The sequence below is a fragment of the Pseudophryne corroboree genome (genome assembly GCF_028390025.1).
Source record: "Pseudophryne corroboree isolate aPseCor3 chromosome 7 unlocalized genomic scaffold, aPseCor3.hap2 SUPER_7_unloc_5, whole genome shotgun sequence".
NCBI classification, from domain to species: domain Eukaryota; kingdom Metazoa; phylum Chordata; class Amphibia; order Anura; family Myobatrachidae; genus Pseudophryne; species Pseudophryne corroboree.
In genome coordinates this window covers 90,205-109,190 of record NW_026967614.1, presented here as the reverse complement: position 1 = coordinate 109,190, position 18,986 = coordinate 90,205, and the positions used below count along the sequence as shown (strand labels likewise).

Here is an 18,986-nt window from a genome sequence, read left to right as displayed (position 1 = left end):
AATATATCACTTGTACATTTTGTATTGCTCTTCTGGTGACAATGTAGTTTGTTTTTGTCAATTACCATTTTAATAATAGGGTAAAGAAAATTAAGTGGATTTTTTAAAGAAAACTATACTGTCAATATACTATTAAAACAAATTAAAATGGTAAAAGTTTTTGTACTTTAAGTAAAAATAAAAGAGCAAAAATATCAATCCCAGTTTTGATTACTTAAATTAACAAAAAAAAAATGCATATAGCAAAGGATAGTTTCAATCTGCCTACCTCTGGGTTATGGGCCCAGCATGCTTCCATTGCAGTACTCTGCTGCACATGTAAGTGCAAGAGATCCTGAAGCACTCACTCATCATGGGAAAGTACCAATGTGTTTCTTCGTTGGTTGATGGAAGAAACATCTTACAAAAACTCTCCAGATTATTGACTTTTTAAAGTTTTTCTAGGAAACGTTCTAGATGTATGCTTATTAGCCTTTGTCAGTATGTACTTTTTACTAAGTGTCTCTGTGGCGCAATCGGTTAGTGTGTCTGGCTACTAACCAAAAGGTTGGTGGCTTAATCCCACCCAGGGACGTAATTGACCTTGTTATCAGATTTTGGTGATCTTTAAGTAGACAAGTCAAAATTTCAAACCCCCTGTTATGGTGTAGGGTACCTGGCCTTCTCTGATGTAATCAGAGTTAGATTTGATTCAGTGATTTTATAAAAACAGATAGGAAGCACAATTTAGCAGTGGTTTGCAGAGAAAAAGAAATATGCTGGCAGAAAAATCCAATTGAGTGATTAAACAGCTCTTCATTTTCTGGCTTTATTTTTATGCTAACAAATTTGTTCTCTGAAAAGTGTCCACAAAGCCAAGTCTCTGATTAACACCTTTGTAGGGATGGTTTTTCACCTATTACTAAATTAAACTTGCTTCATTGGAAAGGCAGCAAGATGCATCTTCATTTCAATTTCTACTGAAATAATACAGGTTGACACCAGGAAACATTAACGCCACTGCATCCTTGCTGCTTTCTCATGTGGAAGTCTGTTTAATGTGAAAACAAGGTGATATCTAATTAGCACACAGGTAAGGAATTAAGAAAATCTTTATTTAAGGGTGAAGATGTTTCTCACAAAATCGTTGCCCCAATGCATCATTGAAATTCAAGCTGGAAAGATGATTTTAATATATCACGTGTACATTTTGTATTGCTCTTCTGGTGACAATGTAGTTTGTTTTTGTCAATAACCCTTTTAATAATAGGGTAAAGAAAATTAAGTGGATTTAAACAAATTAAAATGGTAAAAATTATTGTACTTCAAGTAAAAATAAAAGAGCAAAAATATCAATCCCAGTTTTGATTACTTAAATTAACAAAAAAAATGCATATAGCAAAGGATAGTTTAATCTGCCTACCTCTGGGTTATGGGCCCTGTATGCTTCCATTGCAGTACTCTGCTGCACATGTAAGTGCAAGAGATCCTGAAGCACTCACTCATCATGGGAAAGTACCAATGTGTTTCTTTGTTGGTTGATGGAAGAAACATTTTACAAAAACTCTCCAGATTATTGACTTTTTAAAGTTTTTCTAGGAAACGTTCTAGATGTATGCTTATTAGCCTTTGTCAGTATGTACTTTTTGTGAAGTGTCTCTGTGGCGCAATCGGTTAGTGTGTCCGGCTACTAACCAAAAGGTTGGTGGTTCAATCCCACCCAGGGACGTAATTGACCTTGTTATCAGATTTGGTGATCTTTAAGTAGACAAGTCAAAATTTCAAACCCCTTGTTATGGTGTAGGGTACCTGGCCTTCTCTGATGTAATCAGAGTTAGATTTGATTCAGTGATTTAATAAAAACAGCTAGGAATCACAATTTAGCAGTGGGTTGCAGAGAAAAAGAAATATGCTGGCAGAAAAATCCAATTGAGTGATTAAACAGCTCTTCATTTTCTGGCTTTATTTTTATGCTAACAAATTTGTTCTCTGAAAAGTGTCCACAAAGCCAAGTCTCTGATTAACACCTTTGTAGGGATGGTTTTTCACCTATTACTAAATTAAACTTGCTTCATTGGAAAGGCAGCAAGATGCATCCTCATTTCAATTTCTACTGAAATAATACAGGTTGACACCAGGAAACATTAACGCCACTGCATCCTTGCTGCTTTCTCATGTGGAAGTCTGTTTAATGTGAAAACAAGGTGATATCTAATTAGCACACAGGTAAGGAATTAAGAAAATCTTTATTTAAGGGTGAAGATGTTTCTCACAAAATCGTTGCCCCAATGCATCATTGAAATTCAAGCTGGAAAGATGATTTTAATATATCACGTGTACATTTTGTATTGCTCTTCTGGTGACAATGTAGTTTGTTTTTGTCAATTACCCTTTTAATAATAGGGTAAAGAAAATTAAGTGGATTTAAACAAATTAAAATGGTAAAAATTATTGTACTTCAAGGTAAAATAAAAGAGCAAAAATATCAATCCCAGTTTTGATTACTTAAATTAACAAAAAAAATGCATATAGCAAAGGATAGTTTCAATCTGCCTACCGCTGGGTTATGGGCCCTGTATGCTTCCATTGCAGTACTCTGCTGCACATGTAAGTGCAAGAGATCCTGAAGCACTCACTCATCATGGGAAAGTACCAATGTGTTTCTTCGTTGGTTGATGGAAGAAACATTTTACAAAAACTCTCCAGATTATTGACTTTTTAAAGTTTTTCTAGGAAACGTTCTAGATGTATGCTTATTAGCCTTTGTCAGTATGTACTTTTCGTGAAGTGTCTCTGTGGCGCAATCGGTTAGTGTGTCCAGCTACTAACCAAAAGGTTGGTGGTTCAATCCCACCCAGGGACATAATTGACCTTGTTATCAGATTTTGGTGATCTTTAAGTAGACAAGTCAAAATTTCAAACCCCCTGTTATGGTGTAGGGTACCTGGCCTTTTCTGATGTAATCAGAGTTAGATTTGATTCAGTGATTTAATAAAAACAGCTAGGAAGCACAATTTAGCAGTGGGTTGCAGAGAAAAAGAAATATGCTGGCAAAAAAATCCAATTGAGTGATTAAACAGCTCTTCATTTTCTGGCTTTATTTTTATGCTAACAAATTTGTTCTCTGAAAAGTGTCCACAAAGCCAAGTCTCTGATTAACACCTTTGTAGGGATGGTTTTTCACCTATTACTTAATTAAACGCTTCATTGGAAAGGCAGCAAGATGCATCCTCATTTCAATGTCTACTGAAATAATACAGGTTGACACCAGGAAACATTAACACCACTGCATCCTTGCTGCTTTCTCATGTGGAAGTCTGTTTAATGTGAAAACAAGGTGATATCTAATTAGCACACAGGTAAGGAATTAAGAAAATCTTTATTTAAGGGTGAAGATGTTTCTCACAAAATCGTTACCCCAATGCATCATTGAAATTCAAGCTGGAAAGATGATTTTAATATATCACTTGTACATTTTGTATTGCTCTTCTGGTGACAATGTAGTTTGTTTTTGTCAATTACCATTTTAATAATAGGGTTAAGAAAATTAAGTGGATTTTTGAAAGAAAACAATACTGTCAATATACTATTAAAACAAATTAAAATGGTAAAAGTTATTGTACTTTAAGTGAAAATAAAAGAGCCAAAATATCAATCCCAGTTTTGGATTACTTTAATTAACAAAAAAAAATGCATATAGCAGAGGATAGTTTCAATCTGCCTACCGCTGGGTTATGGGCCCTGTATGCTTCCATTGCAGTACTCTGCTGCACATGTAAGTGCAAGAGATCCTGAAGCACTCACTCATCATGGGAAAGTACCAATGTGTTTCTTCGTTGGTTGATGGAAGAAACATTTTACAAAAACTCTCCAGATTATTGACTTTTTAAAGTTTTTCTAGGAAACGTTCTAGATGTATGCTTATTAGCCTTTGTCAGTATGTACTTTTTGTGAAGTGTCTCTGTGGCGCAATCGTTTAGTGTGTCCGGCTACTAACCAAAAGGTTGGTGGTTCAATCCCACCCAGGGACGTAATTGACCTTGTTATCAGATTTTGGTGATCTTTAAGTAGACAAGTCAAAATTTCAAACCCCTTGTTATGGTGTAGGGTACCTGGCCTTTTCTGATGTAATCAGAGTTAGATTTGATTCAGTGATTTAATAAAAACAGCTAGGAAGCACAATTTAGCAGTGGGTTTCAGAGAAAAAGAAATATGCTGGCAAAAAAAATCCAATTGAGTGATTAAACAGCTCTTCATTTTCTGGCTTTATTTTTATGCTAACAAATTTGTTCTCTGAAAAGTGTCCACAAAGCCAAGTCTCTGATTAACACCTTTGTAGGGATGGTTTTTCACCTATTACTAAATTAAACGCTTCATTGGAAAGGCAGCAAGATGCATCCTCATTTCAATGTCTACTGAAATAATACAGGTTGACACCAGGAAACATTAACGCCACTGCATCCTTGCTGCTTTCTCATGTGGAAGTCTGTTTAATGTGAAAACAAGGTGATATCTAATTAGCACACAGGTAAGGAATTAAGAAAATCTTTATTTAAGGGTGAAGATGTTTCTCACAAAATCGTTGCCCCAATGCATCATTGAAATTCAAGCTGGAAAGATGATTTTAATATATCACTTGTACATTTTGTATTGCTCTTCTGGTGACAATGTAGTTTGTTTTTGTCAATTACCATTTTAATAATAGGGTTAAGAAAATTAAGTGGATTTTTGAAAGAAAACAATATTGTCAATATACTATTAAAACAAATTAAAATGGTAAAAGTTATTGTACTTTAAGTGAAAATAAAAGAGCCAAAATATCAATCTCAGTTTTGGATTACTTTAATTAACAAAAAAAAATGCATATAGCAGAGGATAGTTTCAATCTGCCTACCGCTGGGTTATGGGCCCAGCATGCTTCCATTGCTGTACTCTGCTGCACATGTAAGTGCAAGAGATCCTGAAGCACTCACTCATCATGGGAAAGTACCAATGTGTTTCTTCGTTGGTTGATGGAAGAAACATCTTACAAAAACTCTCCAGATTATTGACTTTTTAAAGTTTTTCTAGGAAACGTTTTAGATGAATGCTTATTAGCCTTTGTCAGTATGGACTTTTGCAAAGTGTCTCTGTGGCGCAATCATTTAGTGTGCACGGCGATTAACCAAAAGGTTGGTGGTTCAATCCCACCCAGGGACGTAATTGACCTTGTTATCAGATTTTGGTGATCTTTAAGTAGACAAGTCAAAATTTCAAATCCCCCTGTTCTGGTGTAGGGTACCTGGCCTTCTCTGATGTAATCAGAGTTAGATTTGATTCAGTGATTTTATAAAAACAGCTAGGAAGCACAATTTAGCAGTGGGTTGCAGAGAAAAAGAAATATGCTGGCAAAAAAAATCAAATTGAGTGATTAAACAGCTCTTAATTTTCTGGCTTTATTTTTATGCTAACAAATTTGTTCTCTGAAAAGTGTCCACAAAGCCAAGTCTCTGATTAACACCTTTGTAAGGATGGTTTTTAACCTATTACTAAATTAAACTTGCTTCATTGGAAAGGCAGCAAGATGCATCCTCATTTCAATGTCTACTGAAATAATACAGGTTGACACCAGGAAACATTAACGCCACTGCATCCTTGCTGCTTTCTCATGTGGAAGTCTGTTTAATGTGAAAACAAGGTGATATCTAATTAGCACACAGGTAAGGAATTAAGAAAATCTTTATTTAAGGGTGAAAATGTTTCTCACAAAATCGTTGCCCCAATGCATCATTGAAATTCAAGCTGGAAAGATGATTTTAATATATCACTTGTACATTTTGTATTGCTCTTCTGGTGACAATGTAGTTTGTTTTTGTCAATTACCATTTTAATAATAGGGTAATGAAAATTAAGAGGATTTTTGAAAGAAAACAATACTGTCAATATACTATTAAAACAAATTAAAATGGTAAAAGTTATTGTACTGTAAGTAAAAATAAAAGAGCCAACATATCAATCCCAGTTTTGGATTACTTTAACAAAAAAAAATGCATATAGCAGAGGATAGTTTCAATCTGCCTACCTCTGGGTTATGTGCCCAGCATGCTTCCATTGCTGTACTCTGCTGCACATGTAAGTGTAATAGATCCTGAAGCACTCACTCATCATGGGAAAGTACCAATGTGTTTCTTCATTGGTTGATGGAAGAAACATCTTACAAAAACTCTCCAGATTATTGACTTTTTAAAGTTTTTCTAGGAAACGTTTTAGATGAATGCTTATTAGCCTTTGCCAGTATGTACTTTTGCAAAGTGTCTCTGTGGCGCAATCAGTTAGTGTGTATGGCTATTAACCAAAAGGTTGGTGGTTCAATCCCACCCAGGGACGTAATTGACCTTGTTATCAGATTTTGGTGATCTTTAAGTAGACAAGTCAAAATTTCAAACCCTCTCTTATGGTGTAGGGTACCTGGCCTTCTCTGATGTAATCAGAGTTAGATTTGATTCAGTGATTTTATAAAAACAGCTAGGAAGCACAATTTAGCAGTGGGTTGCAGAGAAAAAGAAATATGCTGGCAAAAAAAATCCAATTGAGTGATTAAACAGCTCTTCATTTTCTGGCTTTATTTTTATGCTAACAAATTTGTTCTCTGAAAAGTGTCCACAAAGCCAAGTCTCTGATTAACACCTTTGTAAGGATGGTTTTTCACCTATTACTAAATTAAACTTGCTTCATTGGAAAGGCAGCAAGATGCATCCTCATTTCAATGTCTACTGAAATAATACAGGTTGACACCAGGAAACATTAACGCCACTGCATCCTTGCTGCTTTCTCATGTGGAAGTCTGTTTAATGTGAAAACAAGGTGATATCTAATTAGCACACAGGTAAGGAATTAAGAAAATCTTTATTTAAGGGTGAAAATGTTTCTCACAAAATCGTTGCCCCAATGCATCATTGAAATTCAAGCTGGAAAGATGATTTTAATATATCACTTGTACATTTTGTATTGCTCTTCTGGTGACAATGTAGTTTGTTTTTGTCAATTACCATTTTAATAATAGGGTAAAAAAAATTAAGTGGATTTTTGAAAGAAAACAATACTGTCAATATACTATTAAAACAAATTAAAATGGTAAAAGTTATTGTACTTTAAGTAAACATAAAAGAGCTAACATATCAATCCCAGTTTTGGATTACTTTAATTAACAAAAAAAATGCATATAGCAGAGGATAGTTTCAATCTGCCTACCTCTGGGTAATGGGCCCAGCATGCTTCCATTGCAGTACTCTGCTGCACATGTAAGTGCAAGAGATCCTGAAGCACTCACTCATCATGGGAAAGTACCAATGTGTTTCTTCATTGGTTAATGGAAGAAACATCTTACAAAAACTCTCCAGATTATTGACTTTTTAAAGTTTTTCTAGGAAACGTTCTAGATATATGCTTATTAGACTTTGTCAGTATGTACTTTTTGCAAAGTGTCTCTGTGGCGCAATCGGTTAGTGTGTCCGGCTACTAACCAAAAGGTTGGTGGTTCAATCCCACCCAGGGACGTAATTGACCTTGTTATCAGATTTTGGTGATCTTTAAGTAGACAAGTCAAAATTTCAAAACCCCTGTTCTGGTGTAGGGTACCTGGCCTTCTCTGATGTAATCAGAGTTAGATTTGATTCAGTGATTTTATAAAAACAGCTAGGAAGCACAATTTAGCAGTGGGTTGCAGAGAAAAAGAAATATGCTGGCAAAAAAAAATCCAATTGAGTGATTAAACAGCTCTTCATTTTCTGGCTTTATTTTTATACTAACAAATTTGTTCTCTGAAAAGTGTCCACAAAGCCAAGTCTCTGATTAACACCTTTGTAGAGATGGTTTTTCACCTATTACTAAATTAAACTTGCTTCATTGGAAAGGCAGCAAGATGCATCCTCATTTCAATGTCTACTGAAATAATACAGGTTGACACCAGGAAACATTAACACCACTGCATCCTTGCTGCTTTCTCATGTAGAAGTCTGTTTAATGTGAAAACAAGGTGATATCTAATAAGCACACAGGTAAGGAATTAAGAAAATCTTTATTTAAGGGTGAAGATGTTTCTCACAAAATCGTTGCCCCAATGCATCATTGAAATTCAAGCTGGAAAGATGATTTTAATATATCACTTGTACATTTTGTATTGCTCTTCTGGTGACAATGTAGTTTGTTTTTGTCAATTACCATTTTAATAATAGGGTAAAGAAAATTAAGTGGATTTTTTAAAGAAAACTATACTGTCAATATACTATTAAAACAAATTAAAATGGTAAAAGTTTTTGTACTTTAAGTAAAAATAAAAGAGCAAAAATATCAATCCCAGTTTTGATTACTTAAATTAACAAAAAAAAAATGCATATAGCAAAGGATAGTTTCAATCTGCCTACCTCTGGGTTATGGGCCCAGCATGCTTCCATTGCAGTACTCTGCTGCACATGTAAGTGCAAGAGATCCTGAAGCACTCACTCATCATGGGAAAGTACCAATGTGTTTCTTCGTTGGTTGATGGAAGAAACATCTTACAAAAACTCTCCAGATTATTGACTTTTTAAAGTTTTTCTAGGAAACGTTCTAGATGTATGCTTATTAGCCTTTGTCAGTATGTACTTTTTACTAAGTGTCTCTGTGGCGCAATCGGTTAGTGTGTCTGGCTACTAACCAAAAGGTTGGTGGCTTAATCCCACCCAGGGACGTAATTGACCTTGTTATCAGATTTTGGTGATCTTTAAGTAGACAAGTCAAAATTTCAAACCCCCTGTTATGGTGTAGGGTACCTGGCCTTCTCTGATGTAATCAGAGTTAGATTTGATTCAGTGATTTTATAAAAACAGATAGGAAGCACAATTTAGCAGTGGTTTGCAGAGAAAAAGAAATATGCTGGCAGAAAAATCCAATTGAGTGATTAAACAGCTCTTCATTTTCTGGCTTTATTTTTATGCTAACAAATTTGTTCTCTGAAAAGTGTCCACAAAGCCAAGTCTCTGATTAACACCTTTGTAGGGATGGTTTTTCACCTATTACTAAATTAAACTTGCTTCATTGGAAAGGCAGCAAGATGCATCTTCATTTCAATTTCTACTGAAATAATACAGGTTGACACCAGGAAACATTAACGCCACTGCATCCTTGCTGCTTTCTCATGTGGAAGTCTGTTTAATGTGAAAACAAGGTGATATCTAATTAGCACACAGGTAAGGAATTAAGAAAATCTTTATTTAAGGGTGAAGATGTTTCTCACAAAATCGTTGCCCCAATGCATCATTGAAATTCAAGCTGGAAAGATGATTTTAATATATCACGTGTACATTTTGTATTGCTCTTCTGGTGACAATGTAGTTTGTTTTTGTCAATTACCCTTTTAATAATAGGGTAAAGAAAATTAAGTGGATTTAAACAAATTAAAATGGTAAAAATTATTGTACTTCAAGTAAAAATAAAAGAGCAAAAATATCAATCCCAGTTTTGATTACTTAAATTAACAAAAAAAATGCATATAGCAAAGGATAGTTTAATCTGCCTACCTCTGGGTTATGGGCCCTGTATGCTTCCATTGCAGTACTCTGCTGCACATGTAAGTGCAAGAGATCCTGAAGCACTCACTCATCATGGGAAAGTACCAATGTGTTTCTTTGTTGGTTGATGGAAGAAACATTTTACAAAAACTCTCCAGATTATTGACTTTTTAAAGTTTTTCTAGGAAACGTTCTAGATGTATGCTTATTAGCCTTTGTCAGTATGTACTTTTTGTGAAGTGTCTCTGTGGCGCAATCGGTTAGTGTGTCCGGCTACTAGCCAAAAGGTTGGTGGTTCAATCCCACCCAGGGACGTAATTGACCTTGTTATCAGATTTTGGTGATCTTTAAGTAGACAAGTCAAAATTTCAAACCCCCTGTTATGGTGTAGGGTACCTGGCCTTTTCTGATGTATTCAGAGTTAGATTTGATTCAGTGATTTAATAAAAACAGCTAGGAATCACAATTTAGCAGTGGGTTGCAGAGAAAAAGAAATATGCTGGCAGAAAAATCCAATTGAGTGATTAAACAGCTCTTCATTTTCTGGCTTTATTTTTATGCTAACAAATTTGTTCTCTGAAAAGTGTCCACAAAGCCAAGTCTCTGATTAACACCTTTGTAGGGATGGTTTTTCACCTATTACTAAATTAAACTTGCTTCATTGGAAAGGCAGCAAGATGCATCCTCATTTCAATTTCTACTGAAATAATACAGGTTGACACCAGGAAACATTAACGCCACTGCATCCTTGCTGCTTTCTCATGTGGAAGTCTGTTTAATGTGAAAACAAGGTGATATCTAATTAGCACACAGGTAAGGAATTAAGAAAATCTTTATTTAAGGGTGAAGATGTTTCTCACAAAATCGTTGCCCCAATGCATCATTGAAATTCAAGCTGGAAAGATGATTTTAATATATCACGTGTACATTTTGTATTGCTCTTCTGGTGACAATGTAGTTTGTTTTTGTCAATTACCCTTTTAATAATAGGGTAAAGAAAATTAAGTGGATTTAAACAAATTAAAATGGTAAAAATTATTGTACTTCAAGGTAAAATAAAAGAGCAAAAATATCAATCCCAGTTTTGATTACTTAAATTAACAAAAAAAATGCATATAGCAAAGGATAGTTTCAATCTGCCTACCGCTGGGTTATGGGCCCTGTATGCTTCCATTGCAGTACTCTGCTGCACATGTAAGTGCAAGAGATCCTGAAGCACTCACTCATCATGGGAAAGTACCAATGTGTTTCTTCGTTGGTTGATGGAAGAAACATTTTACAAAAACTCTCCAGATTATTGACTTTTTAAAGTTTTTCTAGGAAACGTTCTAGATGTATGCTTATTAGCCTTTGTCAGTATGTACTTTTCGTGAAGTGTCTCTGTGGCGCAATCGGTTAGTGTGTCCAGCTACTAACCAAAAGGTTGGTGGTTCAATCCCACCCAGGGACATAATTGACCTTGTTATCAGATTTTGGTGATCTTTAAGTAGACAAGTCAAAATTTCAAACCCCCTGTTATGGTGTAGGGTACCTGGCCTTTTCTGATGTAATCAGAGTTAGATTTGATTCAGTGATTTAATAAAAACAGCTAGGAAGCACAATTTAGCAGTGGGTTGCAGAGAAAAAGAAATATGCTGGCAAAAAAATCCAATTGAGTGATTAAACAGCTCTTCATTTTCTGGCTTTATTTTTATGCTAACAAATTTGTTCTCTGAAAAGTGTCCACAAAGCCAAGTCTCTGATTAACACCTTTGTAGGGATGGTTTTTCACCTATTACTTAATTAAACGCTTCATTGGAAAGGCAGCAAGACGCATCCTCATTTCAATGTCTACTGAAATAATACAGGTTGACACCAGGAAACATTAACACCACTGCATCCTTGCTGCTTTCTCATGTGGAAGTCTGTTTAATGTGAAAACAAGGTGATATCTAATTAGCACACAGGTAAGGAATTAAGAAAATCTTTATTTAAGGGTGAAGATGTTTCTCACAAAATCGTTACCCCAATGCATCATTGAAATTCAAGCTGGAAAGATGATTTTAATATATCACTTGTACATTTTGTATTGCTCTTCTGGTGACAATGTAGTTTGTTTTTGTCAATTACCATTTTAATAATAGGGTTAAGAAAATTAAGTGGATTTTTGAAAGAAAACAATACTGTCAATATACTATTAAAACAAATTAAAATGGTAAAAGTTATTGTACTTTAAGTGAAAATAAAAGAGCCAAAATATCAATCCCAGTTTTGGATTACTTTAATTAACAAAAAAAAATGCATATAGCAGAGGATAGTTTCAATCTGCCTACCGCTGGGTTATGGGCCCTGTATGCTTCCATTGCAGTACTCTGCTGCACATGTAAGTGCAAGAGATCCTGAAGCACTCACTCATCATGGGAAAGTACCAATGTGTTTCTTCGTTGGTTGATGGAAGAAACATTTTACAAAAACTCTCCAGATTATTGACTTTTTAAAGTTTTTCTAGGAAACGTTCTAGATGTATGCTTATTAGCCTTTGTCAGTATGTACTTTTTGTGAAGTGTCTCTGTGGCGCAATCGGTTAGTGTGTCCGGCTACTAACCAAAAGGTTGGTGGTTCAATCCCACCCAGGGACGTAATTGACCTTGTTATCAGATTTTGGTGATCTTTAAGTAGACAAGTCAAAATTTCAAACCCCTTGTTATGGTGTAGGGTACCTGGCCTTTTCTGATGTAATCAGAGTTAGATTTGATTCAGTGATTTAATAAAAACAGCTAGGAAGCACAATTTAGCAGTGGGTTTCAGAGAAAAAGAAATATGCTGGCAAAAAAAATCCAATTGAGTGATTAAACAGCTCTTCATTTTCTGGCTTTATTTTTATGCTAACAAATTTGTTCTCTGAAAAGTGTCCACAAAGCCAAGTCTCTGATTAACACCTTTGTAGGGATGGTTTTTCACCTATTACTAAATTAAACGCTTCATTGGAAAGGCAGCAAGATGCATCCTCATTTCAATGTCTACTGAAATAATACAGGTTGACACCAGGAAACATTAACGCCACTGCATCCTTGCTGCTTTCTCATGTGGAAGTCTGTTTAATGTGAAAACAAGGTGATATCTAATTAGCACACAGGTAAGGAATTAAGAAAATCTTTATTTAAGGGTGAAGATGTTTCTCACAAAATCGTTGCCCCAATGCATCATTGAAATTCAAGCTGGAAAGATGATTTTAATATATCACTTGTACATTTTGTATTGCTCTTCTGGTGACAATGTAGTTTGTTTTTGTCAATTACCATTTTAATAATAGGGTTAAGAAAATTAAGTGGATTTTTGAAAGAAAACAATATTGTCAATATACTATTAAAACAAATTAAAATGGTAAAAGTTATTGTACTTTAAGTGAAAATAAAAGAGCCAAAATATCAATCTCAGTTTTGGATTACTTTAATTAACAAAAAAAAATGCATATAGCAGAGGATAGTTTCAATCTGCCTACCGCTGGGTTATGGGCCCAGCATGCTTCCATTGCTGTACTCTGCTGCACATGTAAGTGCAAGAGATCCTGAAGCACTCACTCATCATGGGAAAGTACCAATGTGTTTCTTCGTTGGTTGATGGAAGAAACATCTTACAAAAACTCTCCAGATTATTGACTTTTTAAAGTTTTTCTAGGAAACGTTTTAGATGAATGCTTATTAGCCTTTGTCAGTATGGACTTTTGCAAAGTGTCTCTGTGGTGCAATCATTTAGTGTGCACGGCGATTAACCAAAAGGTTGGTGGTTCAATCCCACCCAGGGACGTAATTGACCTTGTTATCAGATTTTGGTGATCTTTAAGTAGACAAGTCAAAATTTCAAATCCCCCTGTTCTGGTGTAGGGTACCTGGCCTTCTCTGATGTAATCAGAGTTAGATTTGATTCAGTGATTTTATAAAAACAGCTAGGAAGCACAATTTAGCAGTGGGTTGCAGAGAAAAAGAAATATGCTGGCAAAAAAAATCAAATTGAGTGATTAAACAGCTCTTAATTTTCTGGCTTTATTTTTATGCTAACAAATTTGTTCTCTGAAAAGTGTCCACAAAGCCAAGTCTCTGATTAACACCTTTGTAAGGATGGTTTTTAACCTATTACTAAATTAAACTTGCTTCATTGGAAAGGCAGCAAGATGCATCCTCATTTCAATGTCTACTGAAATAATACAGGTTGACACCAGGAAACATTAACGCCACTGCATCCTTGCTGCTTTCTCATGTGGAAGTCTGTTTAATGTGAAAACAAGGTGATATCTAATTAGCACACAGGTAAGGAATTAAGAAAATCTTTATTTAAGGGTGAAAATGTTTCTCACAAAATCGTTGCCCCAATGCATCATTGAAATTCAAGCTGGAAAGATGATTTTAATATATCACTTGTACATTTTGTATTGCTCTTCTGGTGACAATGTAGTTTGTTTTTGTCAATTACCATTTTAATAATAGGGTAATGAAAATTAAGAGGATTTTTGAAAGAAAACAATACTGTCAATATACTATTAAAACAAATTAAAATGGTAAAAGTTATTGTACTGTAAGTAAAAATAAAAGAGCCAACATATCAATCCCAGTTTTGGATTACTTTAACAAAAAAAAATGCATATAGCAGAGGATAGTTTCAATCTGCCTACCTCTGGGTTATGTGCCCAGCATGCTTCCATTGCTGTACTCTGCTGCACATGTAAGTGTAATAGATCCTGAAGCACTCACTCATCATGGGAAAGTACCAATGTGTTTCTTCATTGGTTGATGGAAGAAACATCTTACAAAAACTCTCCAGATTATTGACTTTTTAAAGTTTTTCTAGGAAACGTTTTAGATGAATGCTTATTAGCCTTTGCCAGTATGTACTTTTGCAAAGTGTCTCTGTGGCGCAATCAGTTAGTGTGTATGGCTATTAACCAAAAGGTTGGTGGTTCAATCCCACCCAGGGACGTAATTGACCTTGTTATCAGATTTTGGTGATCTTTAAGTAGACAAGTCAAAATTTCAAACCCTCTCTTATGGTGTAGGGTACCTGGCCTTCTCTGATGTAATCAGAGTTAGATTTGATTCAGTGATTTTATAAAAACAGCTAGGAAGCACAATTTAGCAGTGGGTTGCAGAGAAAAAGAAATATGCTGGCAAAAAAAATCCAATTGAGTGATTAAACAGCTCTTCATTTTCTGGCTTTATTTTTATGCTAACAAATTTGTTCTCTGAAAAGTGTCCACAAAGCCAAGTCTCTGATTAACACCTTTGTAAGGATGGTTTTTCACCTATTACTAAATTAAACTTGCTTCATTGGAAAGGCAGCAAGATGCATCCTCATTTCAATGTCTACTGAAATAATACAGGTTGACACCAGGAAACATTAACGCCACTGCATCCTTGCTGCTTTCTCATGTGGAAGTCTGTTTAATGTGAAAACAAGGTGATATCTAATTAGCACACAGGTAAGGAATTAAGAAAATCTTTATTTAAGGGTGAAAATGTTTCTCACAAAATCGTTGCCCCAATGCATCATTGAAATTCAAGCAGGAAAGATGATTTTAATATATCACTTGTACATTTTGTATTGCTCTTCTGGTGACAATGTAGTTTGTTTTTGTCAATTACCATTTTAATAATAGGGTAAAGAAAATTAAGTGGATTTTTAAAAGAAAACAATACTTTCAATATACTATTAAAACAAATTAAAATGGTAAAAGTTATTGTACTTTAATGAAAAATAAAAGAGCAAAAATATCAATCCCAGTTTTGGATTACTTTAACAAAAAAAATGCATATAGCAGAGGATAGTTTTAATCTGCCTACCTCTGGGTTATGGGCCCAGCATGCTTCCATTGCAGTACTCTGCTGCACATGTAAGTGCAAGAGATCCTGAAGCACTCACTCATCATGGGAAAGTACCAATGTGTTTCTTCGTTGGTTGATGGAAGAAACATCTTACAAAAACTCTCCAGATTATTGACTTTTTAAAGTTTTTCTAGGAAACGTTCCAGATGTATGCTTATTAGCCTTTGTCAGTATGTACTTTTTACAAAGTGTCTCTGTGGCGCAATCGGTTAGTGTGTCTGGCTACTAACCGAAAGGTTGGTGGTTCAATCCCACCCAGGGACGTAATTGACCTTGTTATCAGATTTTGGTGATCTTTAAGTAGACAAGTCAAAATTTCAAACCCCCCCGTTATGGTGTAGGGTACCTGGCCTTCTCTGATGTAATCAGAGTTAGATTTGATTCAGTGATTTTATAAAAACAGATAGGAAGCACAATTTAGCAGTGGGTTGCAGAGAAAAAGAAATATGCTGGCAAAAAAAATCCAATTGAGTGATTAAACAGCTCTTCATTTTCTGGCTTTATTTTTATGCTAACAAATTTGTTCTCTGAAAAGTGTCCACAAAGCCAAGTCTCTGATTAACACCTTTGTAGGGATGGTTTTTCACCTATTACTAAATTAAACTTGCTTCATTGGAAAGGCAGCAAGATGCATCCTCATTTCAATGTCTACTGAAATAATACAGGTTGACACCAGGAAACATTAACGCCACTGCATCCTTGCTGCTTTCTCATGTAGAAGTCTGTTTAATGTGAAAACAAGGTGATATCTAATTAGCACACAGGTAAGGAATTAAGAAAATCTTTATTTAAGGGTGAAGATGTTTCTCACAAAATCGTTGCCCCAATGCATCATTGAAATTCAAGCTGGAAAGATGATTTTAATATATCACTTGTACATTTTGTATTGCTCTTCTGGTGACAATGTAGTTTGTTTTTGTCAATTACCCTTTTAATAATAGGGTAAAGAAAATTAAGTGGATTTTTTTAAGAAAACTATACTGTCAATATACTATTAAAACAAATTAAAATGGTAAAAGTTATTGTACTTTAAGTAAAAATAAAAGAGCAAAAATATCAATCCCAGTTTTGATTACTTAAATTAACAAAAAAAATGCATATAGCAAAGGATAGTTTCAATCTGCCTACCTCTGGGTTATGGGCCCTGTATGCTTCCATTGCAGTACTCTGCTGCACATGTAAGTGCAAGAGATCCTGAAGCACTCACTCATCATGGGAAAGTACCAATGTGTTTCTTCATTGGTTGATGGAAGAAACATCTTACAAAAACTCTCCAGATTATTGACTTTTTAAAGTTTTTCTAGGAAACGTTCTAGATGTATGCTTATTAGACTTTGTCAGTATGTACTTTTTTCAAAGTGTCTCTGTGGCGCAATCGGTTAGTGTGTCCAGCTACTAACCAAAAGGTTGGGGGTTCAATCCCACCCAGGGACGTAATTGACCTTGTTATCAGATTTTGGTGATCTTTAAGTAGACAAGTCAAAATTTCAAATCCCCCTGTTCTGGTGAGGGGTACCTGGCCTTCTCTGATGTAATCAGAGTTAGATTTGATTCAGTGATTTTATAAAAACAGCTAGGAAGCACAATTTAGCAGTGGGTTGCAGAGAAAAAGAAATATGCTGGCAAAAAAAATCCAATTGAGTGATTAAACAGCTCTTCATTTTCTGGCTTTATTTTTATGCTAACAAATTTGTTCTCTGAAAAGTGTCCACAAAGCCAAGTCTCTGATTAACACCTTTGTAGGGATGGTTTTTCACCTATTACTAAATTAAACTTGCTTCATTGGAAAGGCAGCAAGATGCATCCTCATTTCAATGTCTACTGAAATAATACAGGTTGACACCAGGAAACATTAACGCCACTGCATCCTTGCTGCTTTCTCATGTAGAAGTCTGTTTAATGTGAAAACAAGGTGATATCTAATTAGCACACAGTTTAGGAATTAAGAAAATCTTTATTTAAGGGTGAAGATGTTTCTCACAAAATTGTTGCCGCAATGCATCATTGAAATTCAAGCTGGAAAGATGATTTTAATATATCACTTGTACATTTTGTATTGCTCTTCTGGTGACAATGTAGTTTGTTTTTGTCAATTACCCTTTTAATAATAGGGTAAAGAAAATTAAGTGGATTTTTTTAAGGAAAACTATACTGTCAATATACTATTAAAACAAATTAAAATGGTAAAAGTTATTGTACTTTAAGTAAAAATAAAAGAGCAAAAATATCAATCCCAGTTTTGATTACTTAAATTAACAAAAAAAAATGCATATAGCAAAGGATAGTTTCAATCTGCCTACCTCTGGGTTATGGGCCCAGCATGCTTCCATTGCAGTACTCTGCTGCACATGTAAGTGCAAGAGATCCTGAAGCACTCACTCATCATGGGAAAGTACCAATGTGTTTCTTCGTTGATTGATGGAAGAAACATCTTACAAAAACTCTCCAGATTATTGACTTTTTAAAGTTTTTCTAGGAAAAACTTTAGACTTTGTCAGTACGTACTTCTTGCAAAGTGTCTCTGTGGCGCAATCGGTTAGTGTGTCTGGCTACTAACCAAAAGGTTGATGGTTCAATCACACCCAGGGATGTAATTGACCTTGTTATCAGATTTTGGTGATCTTTAAGTAGACAAGTCAAAATTTCAAACCCCCTGTTATGGTGTAGGGTACCTGGCCTTCTCTGATGTAATCAGAGTTAGATTTGATTCATTGATTTTATAAAAACAGCTAGGAAGCACAATTTAGCAGTGGGTTGCAGAGAAAAAGAAATATGCTGGCAAAAAAAATCCAATTGAGTGATGAAACAGCTCTTCATTTTCTGGCTTTATTTTTATGCTAACAAATTTGTTCTCTGAAAAGTGTCCACAAAGCCAAGTCTCTGATTAACACCTTTGTAGGGATGGTTTTTCACCTATTACTAAATTAAACTTGCTTCATTGGAAAGGCAGCAAGATGCATCCTCATTTCAATGTCTACTGAAATAATACAGGTTGACACCAGGAAACATTAACGCCACTGCATCCTTGCTGCTTTCTCATGTAGAAGTCTGTTTAATGTGAAAACAAGGTGATATCTAATTAGCACACAGGTAAGGAATTAAGAAAATCTTTATTTAAGGGTGAAGATGTTTCTCACAAAATCGTTGCCCCAATGCATCATTGAAATTCAAGCTGGAAAGATGATTTTAATATATCACTTGTACATTTTGTATTGCTCTTCTGGTGACAATGTAGTTTGTTTTTGTCAATTACCATTTTAATAATAGGGTAAAGAAAATTAAGTGGATTTTTAAAAGAAAACAATACTTTCAATATACTATTAAAACAAATTAAAATTGTAAAAGTTATTGTACTTTAATGAAAAATAAAAGAGCAAAAATATCAATCCCAGTTTTGGATTACTTTAACAAAAAAAATGCATATAGCAGAGGATAGTTTTAATCTGCCTACCTCTGGGTTATGGGCCCAGCATGCTTCCATTGCAGTACTCTGCTGCACTTGTAAGTGCAAGAGATCCTGAAGCACTCACTCATCATGGGAAAGTACCAATGTGTTTCTTCATTGGTGGATGGAAGAAACATCTTACAAAAACTCTCCAGATTATTGATTTTTTAAAGTTTTTCT

The 18,986-nt window shown here is 34.9% G+C and overlaps 4 non-coding genes across 4 annotated transcripts; all 4 read left to right on the top strand.

Annotated features, from left to right (window-relative positions):
• Window positions 1–1,634: 1,634 nt before the first annotated feature.
• TRNAS-ACU (transfer RNA serine (anticodon ACU)) lies at window positions 1,635–1,708 on the top strand. The gene has a single exon. It is a non-coding gene; the product is annotated as a tRNA-Ser (tRNA).
• Window positions 1,709–7,441: 5,733 nt separating this feature from the next.
• Window positions 7,442–7,515, top strand: TRNAS-ACU (transfer RNA serine (anticodon ACU)). The gene has a single exon. It is a non-coding gene; the product is annotated as a tRNA-Ser (tRNA).
• Window positions 7,516–12,050: 4,535 nt separating this feature from the next.
• Window positions 12,051–12,124, top strand: TRNAS-ACU (transfer RNA serine (anticodon ACU)). The gene has a single exon. It is a non-coding gene; the product is annotated as a tRNA-Ser (tRNA).
• A 3,427-nt stretch (window positions 12,125–15,551) lies between these two features.
• Window positions 15,552–15,625, top strand: TRNAS-ACU (transfer RNA serine (anticodon ACU)). The gene has a single exon. It is a non-coding gene; the product is annotated as a tRNA-Ser (tRNA).
• Window positions 15,626–18,986: the final 3,361 nt, after the last annotated feature.